This window comes from Festucalex cinctus, chromosome 15 (genome assembly GCF_051991245.1).
Source record: "Festucalex cinctus isolate MCC-2025b chromosome 15, RoL_Fcin_1.0, whole genome shotgun sequence".
In the NCBI taxonomy this organism is placed as follows: Eukaryota; Metazoa; Chordata; class Actinopteri; order Syngnathiformes; family Syngnathidae; genus Festucalex; species Festucalex cinctus.
The window spans coordinates 22,584,319-22,610,745 of NC_135425.1; the positions used below are offsets into that span (position 1 = coordinate 22,584,319).

Below are 26,427 nucleotides of genomic sequence, written 5' to 3' on the forward strand. Positions count from 1 at the left end.
TAATGATGTCAGAATGACTCAGTGTGTCAAGTGAAATCTGTTCATTTGCACACAAAGCTGTTATTTCTGTTGGATGAATGATAACAAGCTAGGAAAAATTCCGATTTGTCATGTGACCAGTCAAGGTGCAGTTTGGGGTATCTAAAGGGATGGATGCTCTTGAACTGGGCTCACCCACGGAGGCAGGCGAAAAATATTCTCACATATTGAATTTGATGCCTCCAACACGTTCTAGAAACGTTGAGATAACTTGGTCCAGACCTGTCTCTTGTGTGTTGCGCATTATGAAACACAAAAAATCGACAAAGACTCCCAACAAAATAAGATGAAATTTGTTACTATTAATGGCTGAGTTGGCCTATCTTCGTGATTTTGTTGCCACGTCTTTTTTTTTTTTTTTTTTTATTTCTTCTATACAGTGCTTTTTCTAAATTAAAAAAAATAAAAAAATCTCTGAAGGAGCCAGGCTTCCTGCTCTTAGTTCCCAGAGTTCCCGGCTTGTGCTGGTAGAATGCTGGGAATATCCGGAGAGGAAGGGGAAGTGACATCACAGCGCTGACCTTCCGCACTGGTCCGTATCACCTGCCGCTGCCTGCACCGCAGCTATGGCAACACACACACACACACACACACACACACACACACACACACACACACACACACACACACACACACACACACACACACACACACACACACACACACACACACACACACACACACACACACACCCACTGGAGGAGAGAGAGTGACAGCTTATTGTGTGTAAGTTCCCACGGAGAGTGACAGGAAGTGATATGTTGGATTGGTCGCATGGAAACTTTCCAGTCGCTTGGAGCTGGCTAGCCACAACACACTGTGCTTGACGTTACAATTAGGTCATATCATGTTTCATCGGAATTTAATGTAAAATAAAACAAACATACTGAACTAATAACATTATCTGTAAGCTGTAGATGCACCCAACACAGATGGGAGCCAAAACAGAAGCAGCGAATGAATGAAGCTCTTTTCTCCCCTTTGTGTGCGCGCTGCGTACGTATGCGACTCACGTACTTGCTAAACATGCTGAGCTCTGCACTATCGTCCCTCCTTGCCTGTTCACGGTTTTGTTTACAACCTGTGTCATGTTCGGCGTCACTGTGTCAATAACTGCCTCCCCAAGGGTATGTGTACTTGACAACCAGGAAATTTAAATAAAAAAAAAAAAAAAAAAAAGGGGAGTGGCAACTACAAAAAACAAATCACAGAGCCAGTGATTTGTCCAACTTTATTTTCTCGGCGTGCTTGGAATTAGTGTTAATTTTATCAGGCATTTTAAAAATCAATCCCACTTGTTAATTTTTATCAAAGTTAGTCAACCTCATCCCGTTTTGATTTAGTCAACTTTTAGTCGACTACAAATCTAGCATTTTAGTCTTTATTTTAATCCAAGAAAACATTTTATTCGTCTAGTTTTAGTCAAGCACGTCCGCCTCCCAGTACTGGGGACTCGGGTTCGAGTCCGGGCTCCGGCCTTTCTGGGTAGAGTTTGCATGTTCTCCCCGTGCTTGCGTGGGTTATCTCCGGGTACTCCGGTCTCCTCCCACATTCCAAAGACATGCATGGCAGGTTAAGTGGGTGCTCTGAATTGTCCCTAGGTGTGCTTGTGAGTGTGGATGGTTGTTCGTCTCTGTGTGGTCTGCGAATGGCTGGCAACCAGTTCAGGGTGTAACCCCGCCTACTGCCTATAGCCAGCTGAGATAGGCTCCAGCACCCCCCGCGACCCTTGTGAGGAGCAAGTGGTTGAGAAAATGGATGGATGGATGGATGGATGGATTCTAATTCTAACCATTAAACCACCAGGCACTTAAAAACAGGAAATATATTTATTTTTCACGCACAAATTGTTTGGTAGCTCACAACATCCACTTCACTCACATTCAGTATAGGATCTCCTTCGTCCCCGCAACACTGCATCCTTCATGTGTGTGCGTGTGTGCCCGCGCAAGGGCTACTGGTGGTAGGACAATGGGCTGTAAGGGGGCTGGCTGAATAGCACCATTGAGTGTGCTCAGCCAAACAGAAAAGCATCTTCCATCTCACTTCAAACCCCACAGTTTCACTCCGTACAAGCAGGCCTTTATTCTCTGTAATTACTCCCTGACACACATGCGCGCGCGCACACGCACACACACATACATGCATACCTTTTTATTTACATATACAGGGCAATTCTGTGTTTCTGATTTTGTGGCAACAGTTTGGGGATTATCCATTTTGACTGCCATGATTGGGTAAATGAGTGAGATGGAGTAGAAGGTCATCAAACAGATGTGGAGTGGAGTAGAATAGAGATTGAAATGTTGCTAATTACATGAAATTTCATTACATGAAAGTTGCTTTTATTGACCTTTTCTGAATATTTGCGATTTCTTAGATGAGACTTGTTATCATATTGGGTGGGTAAGAATGTTAAAATGTCACTTAATGCACATCCAATGTTGTATTATTCTGGGCGGCATGGTGGCTGACTCCCAGTGCAGAAGACGTGAGTTCGAGTCCGGGCTCTGGCCTCCCTGGGTGGAGTTTGCATGTTCTCCCTGTGCTTGCGTGGGTTTTCTCCGGGTACTTCCTCCCACATTCCAAAGACATGCATGGCACGTTAATTGGGCGCTCCGAATTGTCCCTAGTTGTGCTTGTGAGTGTGAATGGTTGTTTGTTTATGTGTGCCCTGCGACTGGCTGGCAACCAGTTCAGGGTGACCCCGCCTACTGCCCGAAGCCAGCTGGGATAGGCTCCAGCACCCTCGTGACCCTTGTGAGGAGAAGCGGCTAAGAAAATGGATGGATGGATAATTTACTCTAAAACGAGTATTTGGTCACACTCAAAACAGTCAAATTTACACTTGTAAAATATTCAGAGTAACTTTAACTCAAAGTATTTTTACCGCGTACGAGAATATTGGCCTACCCATGACAAAAAAAAAAAAACTAGTAACATTTTTTTCACTCTAAAATTCTAGGTAAATTTTTTAATTCAAGGAAAATTTTTAGTTGATTTTACTAGTTTATTTAAAAAATATATTCAGAGTAAATTATTCTCAAAGTATTTTTAGCGTGTTCGAGAGAATTTGCCTATACCATGAAAAAACCTAATAAAGATTTTTCACTCAGAAATTCAAAGTAAATTTTAAAAGGAGGGATTTTGATTAAATGTATTTATTTATTTATTTAAAAAAAAATAAAGTCACTCAAGAGTTGAGGAACAAACCCTTCATGATATTACTTTTTTTTTTTAAAATAACTAGTCAAAATTTAGTCAAAATCTCTACTTGTAAAATTTACTTAGAATTTCTGAGTGAGTTTTTTTTTTTTTCATGGGATAGGCAAATTCTCTCGCACACACTTGAAATACTTTGAGTAAGATTTACTCTGAATATTTTACTCTCGTCCAAGTGTAATTTTAACTCTGTTTTGAGTAAAATGTTCTACAAAATGTACTGTGATCAAAGTTTGAGCCAAAAACAAAACAAAAAAAGAGTTGGCTGCAGCAAGCCGATGAATGCGAACATTTCCATACAAAGTCGCGCGGCCGTGTTGTCTCCGCCACCCCACCGACAGATGTGCATCAATGTGTTAACAACCTAATTCACGTATAAGCCCCCTTTTGGACAAGAGGTATTATGGTAAGCAGGTTGCCAGACGACAGCCGCGCGGGACGCAGCATCACCGGCACGTTTGTCGTCATCGTCGCACAAGTCGTTAGCCTACATCCAGCTCCATTGTGCTAACTCACACACTGAATCATTGTGTCACTGTGTAATCCATACGGGGGTCATTGGTGGAGTGCATCATGTGACATGTCAGGACGTTAAGGTGTGCAGCAGCAGGGTGATTAACTAATTACTGTAATTGTTTCCTCCGCTGAGGCACAATTAAAAAGTGAACTTATAGAAAAAAAATATGCTTAAAATAGAAATATATATATACAATAGTAATATATATATATATATATATATATATATATATATATATATATATATATATATATATATATATATATATATATATTTTTTTTTTTTTTTTTACATAATGTATTAATTTTTTAGATAAAATATTTGAATAAATTGACAATTTAGATTAAAAATGAGTATTAAATAATAATGAATATTAATATTTTAAAAAAAATGTCAGCGTCTAAATTTGTTAGGTTTGGGTTAGAGGCAAAAGATAGATGAGAAAGTTAAAAAAAAAAAAAAAATGTCCAAAAAGAGCAGAAATTAATCATATAAGTACACCAAATAGTCAGAAAATTTATTTTTAAAATGGCAGAAAAGAAAACGGTCAAAAAGTAACCATAAAATGTCCAAAAACGAAATGGCAGAAAATTGCCATAAAATGTATTTTGGAATTACCAAAAAAGTCAGAAAATTAATTGTTAAAGAAAAAAACAGAAAAGAAAAACCTTGAAAATGTAACTACAAAATGTATAATAATAATAATAATAATAATAATAATAATAATAATAATAATAATAATAAAATAATTTCCTAAAATTATCATAATGTGCACAAAATTGTCAAAAAAGTCAGAACATTTATTTTTAAAAAGTCACAAAAGAAGACATAAAATGTCTAAAAACAAAAGAAGAAATCCTCAAAATTACCATAAAATATCAACAAAATTTTCCAAAGAAGAAGAGAGGCAAAAAAATGACCATAATATATCAATATTGTTTCGTTCATCACAGTGTTCAAAGGTTTTGTGGCTCCAGACAGATTTTGTTGTTGTTGTTGTTGTTGTTATTTAGTTGGCCTAAAATGGTTCTATTGACAGTAAAGGTTGCTGACCCCTGTTGCACATGTGTGCATCCATCTACCTGTCTGACTATGACTCCAAATCTATACCTCTGCCCAATCTAAGCACCCCCCCCCCCCCCCCCCCCCCCTCCACCCACACCAGCATGCTTGCAGCAGGCCTGTGTGTTGGAATGACACAACGTGCAAAGACAAAGGAAGCAAGCAGCAGGAGGTGTTTGTGGTGTGTGTGTGGTGTCAGGGTTGAGAGGGGTTGAAGTTCCATATGGGCGCTACCCCCACCCCACCCCCACCCCCCCTTCCCTAACAAACAGGCAGATGTCAAATGGGACATGGCTCCCCCGATGGGGCACAGGGTCACACTACACAGGCTAAATAACAGAACAGAAGAGGAGAGAGGGATGCCTTCCTGCCAAACCCCTCGCAATGCCCCTCCCCTCTTTTAAAGCCCACTAAAAGAGACGTACAAACATGGCTGACACTACGCAACATGCCAACACATACTGTGATGCCATCCAAGTTGAACATCGTCGGTGTCCCGCGGTCTGACGAGACCAAGATAAACATATTTGGTTCAAATGGTAAATTAAATCATGTGTTAGTGGCAGCCAGGTGAGGCGTACAAATACAAGCGTGTCTTGCCTCGAGTCAAGTGCGGTGGTGGGAGTGTCATGATCGGGGTCCGCTTATGCCAACTGTGACATAGAGAAACTGCATCCTTGGAAACTGGACCGCAGGGCAGCGTTCCAACATGATAATGAGATCAAACGCGTCTAGATCAGGGGTCAGCAACCTTTCCTGTCAAAAGAGCCATTTCAGTCCAAATAAATAACACAAAAAAAAGTCGCAAAACATTTAAAGATTGTGATGATGGCAACAGTTTGTTAGTGTAAGACTGAGGGCCCAAGTGCTAATTAGATCTGCACTATAAAACAATATTATGCAGCATCCAATACTTTGACATTCATTTTCTTCTACCATTCGTCGTTATCATTTTTTTGTTGTTGTTGTAATTTTTCATATTCCATACAATTACTGTATAAACATTTCTGCCTTTCTATCAAATTTCTATTCTTGATAATTTTATGGACATATGGGCCTCTCTTCTTCCTTCTTTGTACATTTCACGGCTATATATATATATTTTTTTACATTTTATCAATTTTCTAACATTTTGTTGCAATTAGGTGGACTTTTTATGGTAACTTTCGGGATTTCTTATATTATTTCTGGACATTTTATGAATACTTTCTGAACATTTTCTTATCTGCCTTTTCTTAAATTATTTTTCTGACCTTTTTTTTTTGGCAATTTTGTGGACATTTTATAGTAATTTTCTGGAATTATTCTTTTGTTTTTGGATATGTTATACCTACCTTTTAAATGGTTTATTTTATGCACTTTTAAAGGTAAATTTTCTGACTTTTTTGGCAATCTTGTGTGTATTTTATGGTAATATTCGGGATTTCTTCTTTTGTTTTGGACATTTTCTGCCTCTCTTCTTCCCATTGTGAGCTTGTTCCCCTGCCTTTTTTTTTTTTGCTAGCAATTTTGACAACTAGGTGGACATTTTATGGTAATTTTTGGGATTTCTTCTTATGTTTTTGGACGCTTTTTAATGCCTTTTTTTTTAATTAAAAAAAAATATTATTATTGTATTATTGTTAATATATTTTTTGGGGCAATTTCAAAAATATTTTATGATAATTTTCTGCTTTTCTTTTTGATTTTTTAGGTTACTTTTGGAACATTTTCCTTTCTGCCTTTTTATTTAATTGTCTTATAATTTTGGCAATTTCGTTGACGTATGGTATTTTTCATACAAACAAATAAATATGTTAAAAAATATATTAATTGCTCCCCCCTGTGAAGCTATCCTGAACTCCATGCCCAAGAGACTGAAGGTAGGTGCTGGAAAATAATGACACTTTGGGCATTTTCACTTAGGGGTGTACTCACTTTTGTTGCCAGTGGTTTATCTATTAATTCAGTGTTGTGCTTTTTCATCCATGCAGGAGGGATGCAACTGAACTCAAGGACAGGTGTGTGCGTGTGTAGGTATGGGGCACAGTCCGAAACAAAGCAAGGGAATGGTTGCGCACGCACGCGCACGCACGTGAATGGCCGCGCCCGCGGGGCAGGGCTTGGGTTAGTTACTTTACATACTGCACTTACAGCTGCCTTTACCACTGGGGTATAAAATGGATTTGAATGAGAAAGAGGGGGAACAGAGGAGGCAAGGGGGGGAGGGTGAAGGGCAGGGGAGGGGGTGATGGTTCCCTTTGTGTAACAGGAGGTCTGCTGCTGCTCTGGCATGGCTATGGAGATGGAGGGAGCGGGGTCACTCTCTCTGCCTCCCCATCTCCCCCCTTTTACTATAGGCTGGCTACTCTGCCCCCCCCCCCCCAACACCACCACCAACCCCTCCCTCCAGCCAGGGCCTTCCTCCTTATTAGCATAGCAGCTGCCCGATGCAAGCTTGCAGGGGTGTGGACTGGCCAGGTTGCTGTGTGCATATGTGTGTGAGGGGAGGGGGGGAGGGGGGGGGGGGGGGGGGCGGGGTGGTTTGTCCAGTCAATGGCAGTCCGTCTGGCTGGTGAATAGCAGCTAAAGCAGGCCCCCACGAGCGAGACAATGAAGCTACCAGGGGAGGGGGGAGGGGACGGGGTCGAGGTGCATTGGGAGGGGAGATGGGGTACCGGGTGGGGGGGGGGGGGGGGGGGGGGTGTATGAATGAGGCCGTGAATGGAGCGCCTTGTCGCCAGCGCCGTGGAGAGGAGCGCAGAATGAAGTGCGAGAATGAAAGAGGAGTTCAAAAAGGAGCGTAGGGGAGAGGGGAGAGACCGTCCTGACCACCTGTCTCTCTCTCTCTCTCTCTCTCTCTCTCTCTCTCTCTCTCTCTCTCTCTCTCTCTCTCTCTCTTTATGGGTTTTACTCCCCGTCTTACACCCGAGCAGACTTTGGTTCTGCTTGTTGGGTGGGGGACCACAGACGTGTTTTTGTTTGCGTAGGGAAAGTGCACCATCAGCAAGTTCATAGCGATGCATTGGGCATCATCTTGAATCTGCGTGCTAAATATAACCAATGGAGATTACTGGATGAAATGACAGAATATCCCGTCAGTTGAATCCAAATTTATTGTTGAACAGATAAGCAACAAATAATTACGTCTGTAGAATACTTGACTTTTAGCACATTCACATTAGTATATATTAATTATTTTATTGCCTTTAATTCAGGGGAAGTCAACCTTAGTCATTTCTTGATGATAATAACATGCTATATGTGAACGTACTAGTTGTGGGCATTCCCACATATGTTATTGTGATTTTTTTTATTCTATTCGCCTAACAACTCCCACATAATATTTCCAATTTACATTTTTCAAAAAGTCACGCCTCGCGGGGGGAAATATCGTCTGATTCCAAATTACTTACAGTATTTGCACAATTTAACATTTATTATCAACTTTTCCCCATTCATTTTCAATAGGACAAGTCATTGAACTTTTTCGAAGTATCACTTTCCACGCCCACTTCCATATATATAACTTATCATCATTACCAGGTGTCTGATCCTGCTCGGTGGCACAGTTGGTAAAGCGCATTGTCCAGTAACCAGGAGGTTCTAATTTCATAATTTATCTCTCAATGTGCTTTCCGCATTCCCACGCAATTTTTCCAGAATGTGCACTTAGTCTAGTCTAAATATGACATTCTGATTAATATTACATTTCTGACATATGAGTTATGCAGCAAAATCCAACCATTTTTACCCATCTCAGGGGGCGGCCATTTTTTGTATTCATGTGTTCATGTGTATTACTGTAGCATTCGGCTACTAGAGTACATTTATTATTACCTTTAGGGATGGAAATTGAAAACTGTTATTTTTTTAGACCTGACTCCCAGTGATGATGTCACGCACAAGAAGTGTATTTTGCTTCTGAATTTTTACAACTTACAAATACCATACGACATAATCACATTCATTCACATTAGCTGTTTCTAAATTTGCGTTCTTGTCCTTTCTTGTGTTCTTGTGATCTCGTGAAACGTCATCAGTCGTGGAAAGTAGTGTACGTATAAAGCATTGACTTAGAGAAGGGAAGCCACTGGCGGCCATCTTGCGTTGCCACTCACTAAGTACACAGCCATTTTAGTGTTCTCAAGTAGGTTCTGACTCCTCTGCGCTTATGTCAAAGCCAAAAAAGGTAAGCAGAGCTGCAATGAGTTTTGTTGGATGCATAAATTAACGATTAGCTAGTAGTGTTAGCTTCTGATTCCAGACACATTCTTGATTGCTCATTTAGTAATTTATACAGTGGTGGTAATTTGGTTATTCGTGTTTGCTGATGTGTGAAAGTGCCACTTACAAACAGTCGCATACCACAATTGGCATCTGTTTTTAATTGTGTGGGAAAACAATGTGCAATATGCCTCACTGGAATCAAAGCGACGCATTATTATGTCTGTAAAAGCAGAATTGTTGGCGCGGCTCTCATTGGATTGTGCAGCGTCACGTAATGACCTGATGATGTGCACCCGAAGCTATGAGAAAGACATTCTTTGAGTTCCTCTTTGCGGCTTTCCGCTGTACTCTCGCACCGCTTCGCGAAACCGCACGTACGCGCTATCGTGCTAACCGTCAGCGACTTTGAGGAAGTGGCGTGACGGATCGCGCAATCAAAGCCGGGACTGTTAGAAAATGAGGAATTGAGTGTTCATTTGCATGTTACACTTATCATGTGAGACGCTCCGAGCACGGCTATGAATATTTTATGAGGGGGGGCAACAGTGACATTGAAGATTGTTTGCAGCTGCTGTGGCAGCATCCATCTTCCCCCAGCAACAAATTGAATTTGTTTATTCCCAACACTTTGCGTTTCTCTTGGCTGTACTGCAGTTTGGTAGGTGGGTGCCAGATTTTTTTCCCGTCCAATCAAATTTCTGGCTTTATGTGTTGCCATGTCAATCTAATCTGGCCAATATCAGGGCGTTCATTACGGAAGCGTGAAAAATATTTTTGACTGGGAACATATTTGGAAGTACGTATATTGAAATGTACTTGTATGCTAAATGCTAAAAATGTTTTTTTTTTTTTTTTTTTTACGTAATGCCATGAGGTATTGACAAGTACAAAACGTAAAACAAAAAATATATAAAGTGTCAGGGTTACCTGACATCTATTAAACACGACACAAAAAGGATAGAAGACACTCAGTTCAGCGCTCGCGAGGAGAGAGGAACTGATTGATAAAATTCACTCCTGCACTCTCTGAAGATTCCTCTTCTCACCCTCTCTATTTATTTGGTTTTCCACGCCCTTTCCACTCCACTAGTTAGATGGGTGTTCCAACCCTAAAAATGCAAACGCAAGGCATAGTTGGAATGTCAAAAAAAAAGTTTTATTTTTATTTTTATTTTATTTTATTTATTTTTTTATTTATTTTTTGCATTTAGCTTACATTGCACCAATACGTTCGGAAATATGTATAAATAATAAACAAATATATTTACCATTCAAAAATGTTTACTTCACATTTGATGTTCCATGTTTTGATTTACATGTTTAATGCTTTTATCATGTTATTTGATAAATATTTCACCTGAATTGCTCCAGATGATGTGTGCCTTATATTGCGGTTTGGTATACTAACGATGATTTCTGAAGCCGATAAATCCAGGCTCACCCCTGTCGACCTGTTTATTTACTTTCAGCTGGTTCTTCGCTCCCAAGATGCTTTGGCGTTGTCTGTCTGGCTTCACGCAGGAGCCACATGAAGAAGCCATTAGCGGGGAGGCGTATAGGAACCAGCGGCGAGTAGCAAGCAGCAGTCGTGGGAGGCCAGCCAAGTCGCTGTGTGAACAATGGGAGCCCAGCTCAACAAAAACATCCTGAGCGAGAGCGAGAGAGTGCGAGAGAGCGAGAGAGAGCAACTTTCCTGCATTTTTGTGTACCTGTAGCGCAGAGAGCTGCAGGAGAGACGCAGGGTGCCTGTTTAAGGTTCAACTGCAGGTCAAATAGTTTTAAAATAGCTTGGGATGTCCTGCACTGTCCCCTTTAACACTCATTTTAATGTCCCATGGAGGCCCCTGTGAGTTTAAAATGAGTATTAAGAGTCTAGTAAGGTTCAAATCCAAAATTCAGCCTCTCCCATAACCTGAATAAGGACAAACGCTACAGAAAATGGTTTGACGTTTCTTCTAACTGTTCCACAGAAGTTTTATTTTTAGACTAGCATGGCGGTGCACATCAAACTCGGTACACAATGTCAAAGAGAAAGTTCTCATGCCGCAAAGTCACACGGCTGTAATGTTTTATTTAACCGTCAGTCAACGCCCACTCAAGTGTTGCACCACTAACAGGTTCAACATGCAGGCGGATGCTTTGTCATGTTGCCTTTTTTTTTTTTTCCCCCACGTCATGGAATTTGAACACTCAGTTCTCAGGTATCTCCTCTTTACTTGAGTGTTTAGTTTACTCAGTTACTTATTTGAAAACAGACATAAGTACTTTAATAATTCGTCAAAATAGGCTTCAACCTCCGCCAATGAAAACGCAACGTAAAACGTATGTAAACAAATTCGCAAAGTCAGCTGTTGATTGATTGATCTTGAAAACAGGGACAAGAACACGAACCAGGAACATTAAACGGATATGACGCGATCGATTCTGAGAAGCAAAATAGTATTCCGAGTAGTCACCACCCAAGATCTTATTTTAAGAGAGTTATTTGATGTTGTCGCCTCTGAGAATGTTTCTTGGCAAATGTGTTGTGTCTCGTGCCAGCCTTAAAAACCACAAGCTTCTCCGGTTTGAATATCTTCCACCACCTAATCTAAATTTAGATACACATACAAACAAGGTGCAGTTTTACTTAGTTAGTTTCGCATTTTTTTGGGTTATCAGTGCAAACACGATTTGATAGCATGCCCAGTGATTGTTTATTTTTCTTTTCCTTAAGCGCACTTGGTAAGTTCATAAAAGAGAAATTATTATTTGTGCCATATTATCACAACAGATATTGTATTCTAAGATGTATTTTTAATGAGTGACCAGATGTCGCAGTTTATGCGAGGTAGTTTTGGTTTTGAGGATTTCACCAGTTGTTTTTTTCCCATATTCACGGAAGTCCCATTCTGGCGGCGAGTTTTTTTTTATTTTTATTTTTTAAGTCCAGTCAGCAAGCTAATTGTTTGGGCCACGTGTAAGTCAATCTCATACTTGTCATGACAATTCATACGATTAAACCAATTAAAAATGAATTTAACTGTTAAATCGTCATACTAAAACCGTAGCAATATTGTTTGGTTACGTGCTGCGCAGTGACATGTCACGGAGTGTGATGTCATCACTGTGAGACCGAGTTGAATGTACCTCACACGCTGTTCGTTTACGATTGTCTGTAACCCAATTGAGTTAAAACAGTGAAAAGTGTATACTCGTATGTAAAAGAATGAACTTTAACATGAGGTATGAGGTAGAACTACTTCCTTTTTCCATGTCTAAGAATCATGGGAAATGTAGTCCTACTAGTCTAGTCCTGTGCCCAAGCCTTACTATACATGGTCGTTTTTTTGTAAAAAAAAAAAAAAAAAAAAAAAAAAAAAAAAAGCCTTACTATACATGGTCGTTTTTATTTTATTTTATTTTATTTTATTTTTTTTATTTTATTTTTTATGCCATACTATACATGGTCGTTTGAAGAAAAAAAAAACGCCTTAGTATACATGGTCGTTTTTTTTATTTTTTATTTTTTTTATGCCATACTATACATGGTCGGTTTAAAAAAAAAAAAAAACACACAACATACACAACACAACATACTATACCCGTTCAAACGAGCCGCGCCTTCAAAGTCCGACATCAGAATCTGGCCGCTTTGCGACGTGGCGACATGCTACGTCTTGAAAATGCAGTTTGACGCCGGCGAGGCTGCTGGAGCACAGACGGAGAAGGACCACTGGGCCATGAAAGTTGTTTTAGCTTATAAGCAAACTTAGCTTGTAGCAAATGTGTGTGACGTCATGCATGCTGAGATCATGTCTCTGATCAACTGCTGAAAGGAGACTGATTCTGTCCTCTTTCATCTAAAAACTGCTTCAAACATCAACGCGTATGTAGGGATTGAAGAATGTTGATTTGTTGTGATTGTATTGTATTGGTGTTAATGTTTTATGTTGGTTTGTTTTTTCTTTCTGTAAAGCGCTTTGTGACAGTTCAGGCTATTTGAAAGCGCCATATAAATAAAGTTGAGTTGAGTTGAGTTATACATGGTCGTTTGAAAAACAAAAAAACGCCTTACTATACATGGTCGTTTTTTTGAAAAAAACAAAAAAAAACGCCATACTATACATGGTCGTTTGAAAAAAAAAAAAAAAAAAAAAAACGCCTTAGTATACATGGTCATTTTTGTTTTTTTTTAAAATGCCATACGATACATGGTCATTTGAAAAAAAAAATGCCTTAGTTTACATGGTCGTTTTAAAAAAAAAAAAACGCCATACTATGCATGGTCGTTTGAAAAAAACAAAACAAAAAAAAACGCCTGAGTATACATGGTCGTTTTTGTTTTTTTTAAAATGCCATACGATACATGGTCATTTGAAAAAAAAAAATGCCTTAGTTTACATTGTCGTTTTTTTAAAAACAGTGACAGTTCAGGCTATTTGAAAGCGCCATATAAATAAAGTTGAGTTGAGTTGAGTTATACATGGTCGTTTGAAAAACAAAAAACAAAAAAACGCCTTACTATACATGGTCGTTTTTTTTAAAAAAACAAAAAAAAACGCCATACTATACATGGTCGTTTGAAAAAAAAAAAACAAAAAAAAAACGCCTTAGTATACATGGTCATTTTTGTTTTTTTTAAAATGCCATACGATACATGGTCATTTGAAAAAAAAAATGCCTTAGTTTACATTGTCGTTTTTTTAAAAAAAAAACGCCATACTATGCATGGTCGTTTGAAAAAATAAAAAAAATTAAAAAAAACTCCTTAGTATACATGGTCGTTTGAAAAAAAAACAAAAAAAAACGCCACATGGTTGTTTTTTAAAAAAAAACGCCATACTATACATGGTCGTTTGAAAAAAATAAAAATAAAAACGCCTTAGTATGCATGGTCGTTTAAAAAAAAAACAAACAAAAAAACACGCCATACTATACATGGTCGTTTGAAAAAAAACAAAAAAAAACAAAAAAAAGAACGCCTTAGTATACATGGTCGTTTAAAAAAAAAAAAAAAAAAACGCCACATGGTTGTTTTAAAAAAAAAAAAAAACGCCATACTATATATACATGGTCGTTTGAAAAAAATAAAAATAAAAACGCCTTAGTATACATGGTCGTTTAAAAAAAAAAAAAAAAAAAAAACACGCCATACTATACATGGTCGTTTGAAAAAAAACAAAAAAAACAAAAAAAGAACGTCTTAGTATACAGGGTCGTTTTTAAAAAACAAAACAAAAAACGGCATACTATACATGGTCGTTTGGGAAAAACAAACAAACAAAAAAAAACCAGCTTACTAAATCCATGGTCATTTATTTTTATAGTCTTCGGTGTGACCCGGCCGGGGGATTGACCCCACGACCTCCCAGTCTCAGGGCGGACACTCTACCACTTGACTACTGAGCTGGTGTTTGAAAACACAAAGAAACAAAAAAACTCCTGAATATACATGGTCGGTTTTAAAAAAAATAAAAATAATAAAAATAAAAACAAAAATAAAAAATAACGCCTTAGTATACATGGTCGTTTTTAAAAAAAAACAAAAAACGACATACTATACATGGTCGTTTGAAAAAAAACAAAAAACGCCTTAGTATACATGGTCGTTTGAAAAAAAAACACAAAAAAAAACAAAAAACGCCTTAGTATACATGGTCGTTTTAAAAAAAATCAAAATTTTTTTTTTTTTTTTAAAAACGCCTTAGTATACATGGTCGTTTTTTTAAAAAAAAAAACGCCATACTATACATGGTCGTTTGAAAAAAAAAAAAAAAAACGCCTTAGTGTACATGGTCGTTTTTAAAAAAAAACAAACACCATACTATATACATGGTCGTTTGAAAAAAATATAAATAAAAAAAAATAAAAAATAAACGCCTTAGTATACATGGTCGTTTTTAAAAAAAAAACCCGCCATACTATAGATGGTTGTTTGAAAAAAATAAAATAAAAAACGCCTTAGTATACATGGTCGTTTGAAAAAAATGAATAAATAAAAAAATAAATTAAAAAAACGCCTTAGTATACATGGTCGTTTTAAAAGAAAAAAAACGCCATACTATACATGGTCGTTTGAAAAAAAAAAAAACGCCTTAGTATACATGGTCGTTTTAAAAAAAAACAAAAAAAAACAACAACAAAAAACGCCTTAGTATGTACATGGTCGTTTTTAAAAAAAAACGCCATACTATACATGGTCGTTTGAAAAAAATATAAATAAAAATTAAAAAAAAAACGCCTTAGTATACATGGTCGTTTTTTTTTTTTTTAAAAACGCCATACTATAGATGGTCGTTTGGAAAAAAAAACAAAAACAAAAAAACGCCTTAGTATACATGGTCGTTTTTTTAAAAAAACGGCATACTATACATGGTCGTTTGAAAAAAATCAAAATAAAAAAAAAACGCCTTAGTATACATGGTCGTTGTTTTTTTTTTTAAAAACGCCATACTATACATGGTCGTTTGAAAAAAAAGAAAAGAAAAAAACGCCTTAGTATACATGGTCGTTTTTTAAAAAAAAACCGCCATACTATACATGGTCGTTTGAAAAAAATCAAAATAAAAAAAACGCCTTAGTATACATGGTCGTTTTTTAAAAAAGAACGCCATACTATACATGGTCGTTTGAAAAAAAAAAAAAAAAAAAAAAAAAAAAAAACGCCTTAGTATACATGGTCGTTTGAAAAAAAACAAACAAACAAAAAAAAAAACGCCTTAGTATATACATGGTCGTTTTTTAAAAAAAAATGCCATACTATACATGGTCGTTTGAAAAAAAAAAAAAAACGCCTTAGTATACATGGTCGTTTTTAAAAAAAAACGCCATACTATACATGGTCGTTTGAAAAAATAAAAAAATAAAAAAATAAAAAAACGCCTTAGTATACATGGTCGTTTTTTTTAAAAAAAAAACGCCATACTATACATGGTCGTTTGAAAAACAAAAAAAAACGCCGTAGTATACATGGTTGTTTGAAAAAAATAAAAATAAAGAATTTAAAAAAAAAAAAAACGCCATACTATACGTGGTCGTTTGAAAAAAATCAAAATAAAAAAAATAAATAAAAAAAACGCCTTAGTATACATGGTCGTTTTTTTTTTTTTTAAAAACGCCATACTATACATGGTCGTTTGAAAAAAAAAAAAAAAAAAAAAACGCCTTAGTATACATGGTCGTTTGAAAAAAATATAAATTAATTTTTTTTTTTTTTTTTAAACGCCTTAGTATACATGGTCGTCTTTTTTTTAAAAAAAACGCCATACTATACATGGTCGTTTGAAACAAAAAAAAAAAAAAAAAACGCCTTAGTATACATGGTCGTTTTTAAAAAAAAACGCCATACTATACATGCTCGTTTGAAAAAAAACAAAAAACAAAACAAAAAAAAACAACAACAAAAAACGCCTTAGTATACATGGTCGTTTTTAAAAAAAAACGCCATACTATACATGGTCGTTTGAAAAAAATATAAATAATTTTTTTTTTTTTTAAACGCCTTAGTATACCTGGTCGTTTTTTAAAAAAGAACGCCATACTATACATGGTCGTTTGAAAAAAAAAAAAAAAAAAAAAAAAAAAAAACGCCTTAGTATACATGGTCGTTTTAAAAAAAAAAAAAAAAAAAACCATACTATACATGGTCGTTTGGAAAAAAAAAACAAAAACAAAAAAACGCCTTAGTATACATGGTCGTTTTAAAAAAAAAAACGCCATACTATACATGGTCGTTTGAAAAAAATCAAAATAAAAAAAAAACGCCTTAGTATACATGGTCGTTTTTTGTTTTTTTTTAAACGCCATACTATACATGGTCGTTTGAAAAGAAAAGAAAAGAAAAAAACGCCATACTATACATGGTCGTTTGAAAAAAAAAAAAAACAAAAAAAAACGCCTTAGTATACATGGTCGTTTTTTTACAAAAATAATGCCATGGTCGTTTGAAAAAAATAAAACAAAATAAAATAAAAAAAACGCCTTAGTATACATGGTCGTTTTAAAAAAAAAAACGCCATACTATACATGGTCGTTTAAAAAATAAATAAATAAATAAATAAAAAAAAACGCCTTAGTATACATGGTCGTTTTTAAAAAAAAAACGCCATACTATACATGGTCGTTTGAAAAACAAAAAACAAAAAAAACAAAAAACGCCTTAGTACACATGGTCGTTTTGAAAAAAAAAATGCCATACTATACATGGTCGTTTGAAAAAATAAAAAAATAAAAAAATTAAAAAACGCCTTAGTATACATGGTCGTGTTTTTTTTTTAAAAAACGCCATACTATACATGGTCGTTTGAAAAACAAAAAAAACCGCCGTAGTATACATGGTCATTTAAAAAAAAAAAACGCCATACTATACATGGTCGTTTGAAAAAAAAAAAAACGCCTTAGTATACATGGTCGTTTATTAAAAAAGAACGCCATACTATACATGGTCGTTTGAAAAAATAAAAAAATAAAAAAATAAAAAAACGCCTTAGTATACATGGTCGTTTTTTTTTTTTAAAAAACGCCATACTATACATGGTCGTTTGAAAAAAAAAAAAAAAAAAAACGCCTTAGTATACATGGTCGTTTGAAAAAAATATAAATTAAAATTTTTTTTTTTTAAAAACGCCTTAGTATACATGGTCGTTTTTTTTTTTTTTTTAAAACGCCATACTATACATGGTCGTTTGAAAAAAAAAAAAAAAAAATGCCTTAGTATACATGGTCGTTTTTAAAAAAAAAACGCCATACTATACATGGTCGTTTGAAAAAAATATAAATAAAAAAAACTAAAAAAAAAAACGCCTTAGTATACTTGGTCGTTTTAAAAAAAAAACGCCATACTATACATGGTCGTTTTAAAAAAAACAAAAAAAACACGCCATACTATACATGGTCGTTTGAAAAAAACAAAACAAAAAACGCCTTAGTATACATGGTCGGTTTTTTAAAAAAAAACGCATACTATACATGGTTGTTTGGAAAAAACAAAACAAAAAAAAAAGCCATACTATACATGGTCGTTTGGGGAAAAAAACAAAACCAAAAAAAATAGCTTACTAAATCCATGGTCATTTATTTTTATAGTCTTCGGTGTGACCCGGCCGGGGGATTGAACCCACGACCTCCCAGTCCTAAGGTGGACACTCTACCACTAGACTACTGAGCTGGTATTTGTAAAAACAAAAAAACAAAAAAACCTCCTGACTATACATGGTCGGTTTTAAAAAAAACAAAAAAAAACGACTTAGTATACATGGTCGTTTTTTTTTAAAAAAACAAAAAAAAAACGCTATACTATACATGGTCGTTAAAAAACAAACAAAAAAAAGCCTTAGTATACATGGTCGTTTTTTTAAAAAAAAACGACATACTATACATGGTCGTTTGAAAAAAATTAATAAATAAATAAAAACGCCTTAGTATACATGGTCGTTTTTTTTAAAAAACGCCATACTATACATGGTCGTTTGAAAAACCAAAAAAAACGCCTTAGTATACATGGTCGTTTGAAAAAAAAACAAAAAAAAAAACGCCTTAGTATACATGGTCGTTTTTAAAAAAAAAACGGCATACTATACATGGTCGTTTGAAAAAAATATAAATAAAAAAAAATTACAAAAAAACGCCTTAGTATACATGGTCGTTTTTTAAAAAAAACGCCACACTATACATGGTCGTTTGAAAAACAAAAAACAAAAAAAAAACGCCTTAGTATACATGGTCGTTTTTAAAAAAAAAACGCCACACTATACATGGTCGTTTGAAAAACAAAAAAAAACGCCGTAGTATACATGGTCGTTTGAAAAAAAAAAAAAATAAAGAATTTTTTTTTTTAAAAAACGCCATACGTGGTCGTTTGAAAAAAATCAAAATAAAAAAAAAATAAAAAAAACGCCTTAGTATACATGGTCGTTTTTTTTTTTTTTTTAAAACGCCATACTATACATGGTCGTTTGAAAAAAAAAACAAAAAAAAAACGCCTTAGTATACATGGTCGTTTTAAAAAAAAAAAACGCCATACTATACGTGGTCGTTTGAAAAAAATATAAATTTAAATTTTTTTTTTTTTAAAACGCCTTAGTATACATGGTCGTTTGAAAAAAATAAAAATAAAGAATTAAAAAAAAAAAAAAATGCCATACTATACGTGGTCGTTTGAAAAATATCAAAATAAAAAAAAAATTAAAAAAACGCCTTAGTATACATGGTCGTTTTTTTTTTTTTAAAAACGCCATACTATACATGGTCGTTTGAAAAAAAAAAAAAAAAAAAAACGCCTTAGTATACATGGTCGTTTTTTAAAAAAAAACGCCATACTATACATGGTCGTTTGAAAAAAATATAAATAAAAAAAACTAAAAAAAAAAACGCCTTAGTATACTTGGTCGTTTTTAAAAAAAAAACGCCATACTATACATGGTCGTTTGAAAAAAATAAATAAATAAATAAAAACGCCTTAGTATACATGGTCGTTTTTAAAAAAAACAAAAAAAAAACAAAAAAAAACAACAACAAAAAACGCCTTAGTATGTACATGGTCGTTTTTAAAAAAAAACGCCATACTATACATGGTCGTTTGAAAAAAATCAAAATAAAAAAAAAACGCCTTAGTATACATGGTCGTTTTTTAAAAAAGAACGCCATACTATACATGGTCGTTTGAAAAAAACAAAAAAAAACAAAACAAAAAACGCCTTAGTATACATGGCCGTTTTTTAAAAAAAAAACGGCATACTATCCATGGTCGTTTGAAAAAAAACAAACAAACAAAAAAAAAAAACGCCTTAGTATACATGGTCGTTTTTTAAAAAAAAATGCCATACTATACATGGTCGTTTGAAAAAAAAAAAAAACGCCTTAGTATACATGGTCGTTTTTAAAAAAAAACGCCATACTATACATGGTCGTTTGAAAAAAATCAAAATTAAAAAAAACGACTTAGTATACATGGTCGTTTTTTAAAAAAGAACGCCATACTATACATGGTCGTTTGAAAAAATAAAAAAATAAAAAAATAAAAAAACGCCTTAGTATACATGGTCGTTTTTTTTTTTTTTAAAACGCCATACTATACATGGTCGTTTGAAAAACAAAAAAAAACGCCGTAGTATACATGGTCGTTTGAAAAAAATAAAAATAAAGAATTTAAAAAAAAAAAAACGCCATACTATACGTGGTCGTTTGAAAAAAATCAAAATAAAAAAAAAATAAAAAAAACGCCTTAGTATACATGGTCGTTTTTTTAAAAAAAACAACAACGCCATACTATACATGGTCGTTTGAAAAAAATATAAATAAAAAAAAACAAAAAAAAAAACGCCTTAGTATACTTGGTCGTTTTTAAAAAGAACGCCATACTATACATGGTCGTTTGGAAAAAACAAAAAAAACAAAAAAAAACGCCTTAGTATACATGGTTGTTTTTTAAAAAAAAAACGCAATACTATACATGGTCGTTTGAAAAAAAAAAAAAAAAAAAAAAACGCCTTAGTATACTTGGTCGTTTTTAAAAAGAACGCCATACTATACATGGTCGTTTGGAAAAAACAAAAAAAACAAAAAAAAACGCCTTAGTATACATGGTTGTTTTTTAAAAAAAAAACGGCATACTATACATGGTCGTTTGAAAAAACAAAACAAAACAAAAAAAAAACGCCTTAGTATACTTGGTCGTTTTTAAAAAAAAAAAAACCGCCATACTATACATGGTCGTTTTAAAAAAAACCCGCCATACTATACATGGTCGTTTGGAAAAAACAAAAAAAACAAAAAAAAACGCCTTAGTATACATGGTCGTTTTTTAAAAAAAAAAACCCCGCCATACTATACATGGTCGTTTGAAAACAAACAAACAAAAAAACCCCGCCTTAGTATACATGGTCGTTTTAAAAAAACCCCGCCATACTATACATGGTCGTTTGAAAAAAACAAAAAAAACACACAAAAAACCCGCCATACTATACATGGTCGTTTGAAAAAAAAAACAAAAAAAAAACGCCTCGGTATACATGGTCGTTTTTTAAAAAAGAAACACCATACTAAAAAAAAAAAAAAAAAAAAAACGGCATACTAAACAAAAAAAACCCAAAACAAAAAAGAAAAAAAAAAAAAAATGCCTTACTTTACAGGGTCGTTTTTTTTTTTGTTTTTTGTTTTTTTTTAAACGCCATACTAAAAAAAAGCAAAAAAAAAAAAAAACACCTTACTATACATGGTCGTTTTTTTGTTGTTTGTTTTTTGTTTTTAAATGCCATACTATACATGGTCATTTAAAAAAAAATTAAAAATACGCCTTAGTATACATGGTCGTTTGGAAAAAACAAAAAAAACAAAAAAAAACGCCTTAGTATACATGGTTGTTTTTTAAAAAAAAAACGGCATACTATACATGGTCGTTTGAAAAAAACAAAAAAAAACAACAACAAAAAACCGCCTTAGTATACATGGTCGTTTTTTAAAAAAAACGCCATACTATACAGGGTCGTTTGAAAAAAATATAAATAAAAAAAAACAAAAAAAAAACGCCTTAGTATACTTGGTCGTTTTTAAAAAGAACGCCATACTATACATGGTCGTTTGGAAAAAACAAAAAAAACAACAAAAAACGCCTTAGTATACATGGTTGTTTTTAAAAAAAAAAACGGCATACTATACATGGTCGTTTGAAAAAAAAAAAAAAAAAAAAAAAAACGCCTTAGTATACATGGTTGTTTTTAAAAAAAAAAACGCCATACTATACATACATGGTCGTTTGAAAAAAATATAAATAAAAAAAAACAAAAAAAAAACACCTTAGTATACTTGGTCGTTTTTAAAAAGAACGCCATACTATACATGGTCGTTTGAAAAAAACAAAAAACAAAAAAAAAACGCCTTAGTATACATGGTCGTTTTTTTAAAAAAAACAACAACGCCATACTATACATGGTCGTTTGAAAAAAAAAACAAAAAAAAAAAACGCCTTAGTATACATGGTCGTTTTTAAAAAAAAACCCGCCATACTATACATGGTCGTTTGGAAAAAACAAAACAAAAAAAAAAGCCATACTATACATGGTCGTTTGAAAAAAACAAAAAAAAAAACAACAACAAAAAACGCCTTAGTATACTTGGTCGTTTTTAAAAAGAAATGCCATACTATACATGGTCGTTTGGAAAAAAACAAACAAAAAAAAACAAAAAAAAACGCCTTAGTATACATGGTCGGTTTTTAAAAAAAACCCGCCATACTATACATGGTCGTTTGAAAAAAAAAACAAAAAAAAAACGCCTTGGTATACATGGTCGTTTTTTTAAAAAGAAACACCATACTAAAAAAAAACAAAAAACAAAAAAAAACGCCTTAGTATACATGGTCGTTTTTTAAAAAAAAACCCCCGCCATACTATACATGGTCGTTTGAAAACAAACAAACAAAAAAACCACGCCTTAGTATACATGGTCGTTTTTAAAAAAACCCGCCATACTATACATGGTCGTTTGAAAAAAACAAAAAAAACACACAAAAAAACGCCTTAGTATGTACATGGTCGTTTTTAAAAAAAAAACGCCATACTATACATGGTCGTTTGAAAAAAATATAAATAAAAATAAAAAAAAAAAACGCCTTAGTATACATGGTCGTTTTTTAAAAAAGAACGCCATACTATACATGGTCGTTTGAAAAAATAAAAAATAAAAATAAAAAAATAAACGCCTTAGTATACATGGTCGTTTTTTTTTTTTTTTTTAAACGCCATACTATACATGGTCGTTTGGAAAAAAAAACAAAAACAAAAAAACGCCTTAGTATACATGGTCGTTTTTTTTAAAAAACGCCATACTATACATGGTCGTTTGAAAAAAATCAAAATTAAAAAAAAACGCCTTAGTATACATGGTCGTTTTTTTTTTCTTTAAAAAACGCCATACTATACATGGTCGTTTGAAAAAAAAAGAAAAGAAAAAAACGCCTTAGTATACATGGTCGTTTTTAAAAAAAAAAAACGCCATATTATACATGGTCGTTTGAAAAAAAATTTTAAAAAAAAAACGCCTTAGTATACATGGTCGTTTTAAAAAAAAAAACGCCATACTATACATGGTCGTTTGAAAAACAAAAAAAAACGCCTTAGTATACATGGTCGTTTTTTTACAAAAATAATGCCATACTATACATGGTCGTTTGAAAAAAAATAAAATAAATTTTAAAAAAAAAACGCCTTAGTATACATGGTCGTTTTAAAAAAAAAAAACGCCATACTATACATGGTCGTTTGAAAAAAATCAAAATAAAAAAAAACGCCTTAGTATACATGGTCGTTTTTTAAAAAAGAACGCCATACTATACATGGTCGTTTGAAAAAAAAAAAAAAAAAAAAAAAAAAAAAAACGCCTTAGTATACATGGTCGTTTTTTTAAAAAAAACGCCATACTATACATACATGGTCGTTTGAAAAAAAAAAAAAAACAAAAAAAAAACGCTTTAGTATACTTGGTCGTTTTTAAAAAGAACGCCATACTATACATGGTCGTTTGGAAAAAACAAAAAAAACAAAAAAAAACGCCTTAGTATACATGGTTGTTTTTTAAAAAAAAAAACGGCATACTATACATGGTCGTTTGAAAAAACAAAACAAAAACAAAAAAACGCCTTAGTATACTTGGTCGTTTTTAAAAAGAAATGCCATACTATACATGGTCGTTTGGAAAAAAACAAACAAAAAAAAACAAAAAAAAACGCCTTAGTATACATGGTCGGTTTTTAAAAAAAAAACGCCATACTATACATGGTCGTTTGAAAAAAACAACAAAAAAAAACGCCTTAGTATACATGGTCGTTTTTTAAAAAAAAAAACCCCGCCATACTATACATGGTTGTTTGAAAACAAACAAACAAAAAAACCCCGCCTTAGTATACATGGTCGTTTTTAAAAAAAACCGCCATACTATACATGGTCGTTTGAAAAAAACAAAAAAAACACACAAAAAAACGCCTTAGTATGTACATGGTCGTTTTTAAAAAAAAACGCCATACTATACATGGTCGTTTGAAAAAAATATAAATAAAAATTTAAAAAAAAAAACGCCTTAGTATACATGGTCGTTTTTTAAAAAAGAACGCCATACTATACATGGTCGTTTGAAAAAATAAAAAATAAAAATAAAAAAAAAAACGCCTTAGTATACATGGTCGTTTTTTTTTTTTTTTAAAAACGCCATACTATACATGGTCGTTTGGAAGAAAAAAACAAAAACAAAAAAACGCCTTAGTATACATGGTCGTTTTTTAAAAAAAAAACGCCATACTATACATGGTCGTTTGAAAAAAATCAAAATAAAAAAAAAACGCCTTAGTATACATGGTCGTTTTTTGTTTTTTTTTAAACGCCATACTATACATGGTCGTTTGGAAAAAAAAACAAAAACAAAAAAACGCCTTAGTATACATGGTCGTTTTTTTAAAAAAACGCCATACTATACATGGTCGTTTGAAAAAAATCAAAATAAAAAAAAAAACGCCTTAGTATACATGGTCGTTTTTTTTTTCTTTAAAAAACGCCATACTATACATGGTCGTTTGAAAAAAAAAGAAAAGAAAAAAACGCCTTAGTAAACATGGTCGTTTTTAAAAAAAAAACCCGCCATATTATACATGGTCGTTTGAAAAAACAAAAAAAAAAAAAAACGCCTTAGTATACATGGTCGTTTTTTTACAAAAATAATGCCATACTATACATGGTCGTTTGAAAAAAATAAAACAAAATTAAAAAAAAAAAACGCCTTAGTATACATGGTCGTTTTAAAAAAAAAAACGCCATACTATACATGGTCGTTTGAAAAACAAAAAAAAACGCCTTTGTATACATGGTCGTTTTTTTACAAAAATAATGCCATACTATACATGGTCGTTTGAAAAAAAATAAAATAAATAAAATAAAAAAAACGCCTTAGTATACATGGTCGTTTTAAAAAAAAAAAACGCCATACTATACATGGTCGTTTGAAAAAAATCAAAATAAAAAAAAACGCCTTAGTATACATGGTCGTTTTTTAAAAAAGAACGCCATACTATACATGGTCGTTTGAAAAAAAAAAAAAAAAAAAAAAAAAAAAAACGCCTTAGTATACATGGTCGTTTTTTAAAAAAAAACGCCATACTATACATACATGGTCGTTTGAAAAAAAAAAACAAAAAAAAAAAAACGCTTTAGTATACTTGGTCGTTTTTAAAAAGAACGCCATACTATACATGGTCGTTTGGAAAAAACAAAAAAAACAAAAAAAAACGCCTTAGTATACATGGTTGTTTTTTTAAAAAAAAAACGTCATACTGTACATGGTCGTTTGAAAAAACAAAACAAAAACAAAAAAACGCCTTAGTATACTTGGTCGTTTTTAAAAAGAAATGCCATACTATACATGGTCGTTTGGAAAAAAACAAACAAAAAAACAAAAAAAAAAACGCCTTAGTATACATGGTCGGTTTTTAAAAAAAAAACGCCATACTATACATGGTCGTTTGAAAAAAAAAACAAAAAAAAACGCCTTAGTATACATGGTCGTTTTTAAAAAAACCCGCCATACTATACATGGTCGTTTGAAAAAAACAAAAAAAACACACAAAAAAACGCCTTAGTATGTACATGGTCGTTTTTAAAAAAAAACGCCATACTATACATGGTCGTTTGAAAAAAATATAAATAAAAATTAAAAAAAAAAAACGCCTTAGTATACATGGTCGTTTTTTAAAAAAGAACGCCATACTATACATGGTCGTTTGAAAAAATAAAAAATAAAAATAAAAAAAAAAACGCCTTAGTATACATGGTCGTTTTTTTTTTTTTTTAAAAACGCCATACTATACATGGTCGTTTGGAAGAAAAAAACAAAAACAAAAAAACGCCTTAGTATACATGGTCGTTTTTTAAAAAAAAAACGCCATACTATACATGGTCGTTTGAAAAAAATCAAAATAAAAAAAAAACGCCTTAGTATACATGGTCGTTTTTTGTTTTTTTTTAAACGCCATACTATACATGGTCGTTTGGAAAAAAAAACAAAAACAAAAAAACGCCTTAGTATACATGGTCGTTTTTTTACAAAAATAATGCCATACTATACATGGTCGTTTGAAAAAAATAAAACAAAATTAAAAAAAAAAAACGCCTTAGTATACATGGTCGTTTTAAAAAAAAAAAACGCCATACTATACATGGTCGTTTGAAAAACAAAAAAAAACGCCTTTGTATACATGGTCGTTTTTTTACAAAAATAATGCCATACTATACATGGTCGTTTGAAAAAAAAATAAATTAATTAAAAAAAAAAAACGCCTTAGTATACATGGTCGTTTTAAAAAAAAAAACGCCATACTATACATGGTCGTTTGAAAAAAATCAAAATAAAAAAAAACG

General features: G+C 33.3%; 1 long non-coding RNA gene across 2 annotated transcripts; it reads left to right on the forward strand.

The window, feature by feature from the left end:
* Positions 1-615: 615 nt before the first annotated feature.
* LOC144002432 (uncharacterized) lies at positions 616-12,374 on the forward strand. Of its 2 annotated transcripts, none has more exons than XR_013278737.1 (4): positions 616-765; positions 6,671-6,702; positions 6,814-6,946; positions 10,519-12,374. It is a non-coding gene; the product is annotated as an uncharacterized LOC144002432 (long non-coding RNA). The 2 variants fall into 2 exon arrangements; XR_013278738.1 differs by having other exon boundaries at positions 6,814-6,840.
* The last annotated feature ends 14,053 nt before the right edge of the window (positions 12,375-26,427 follow it).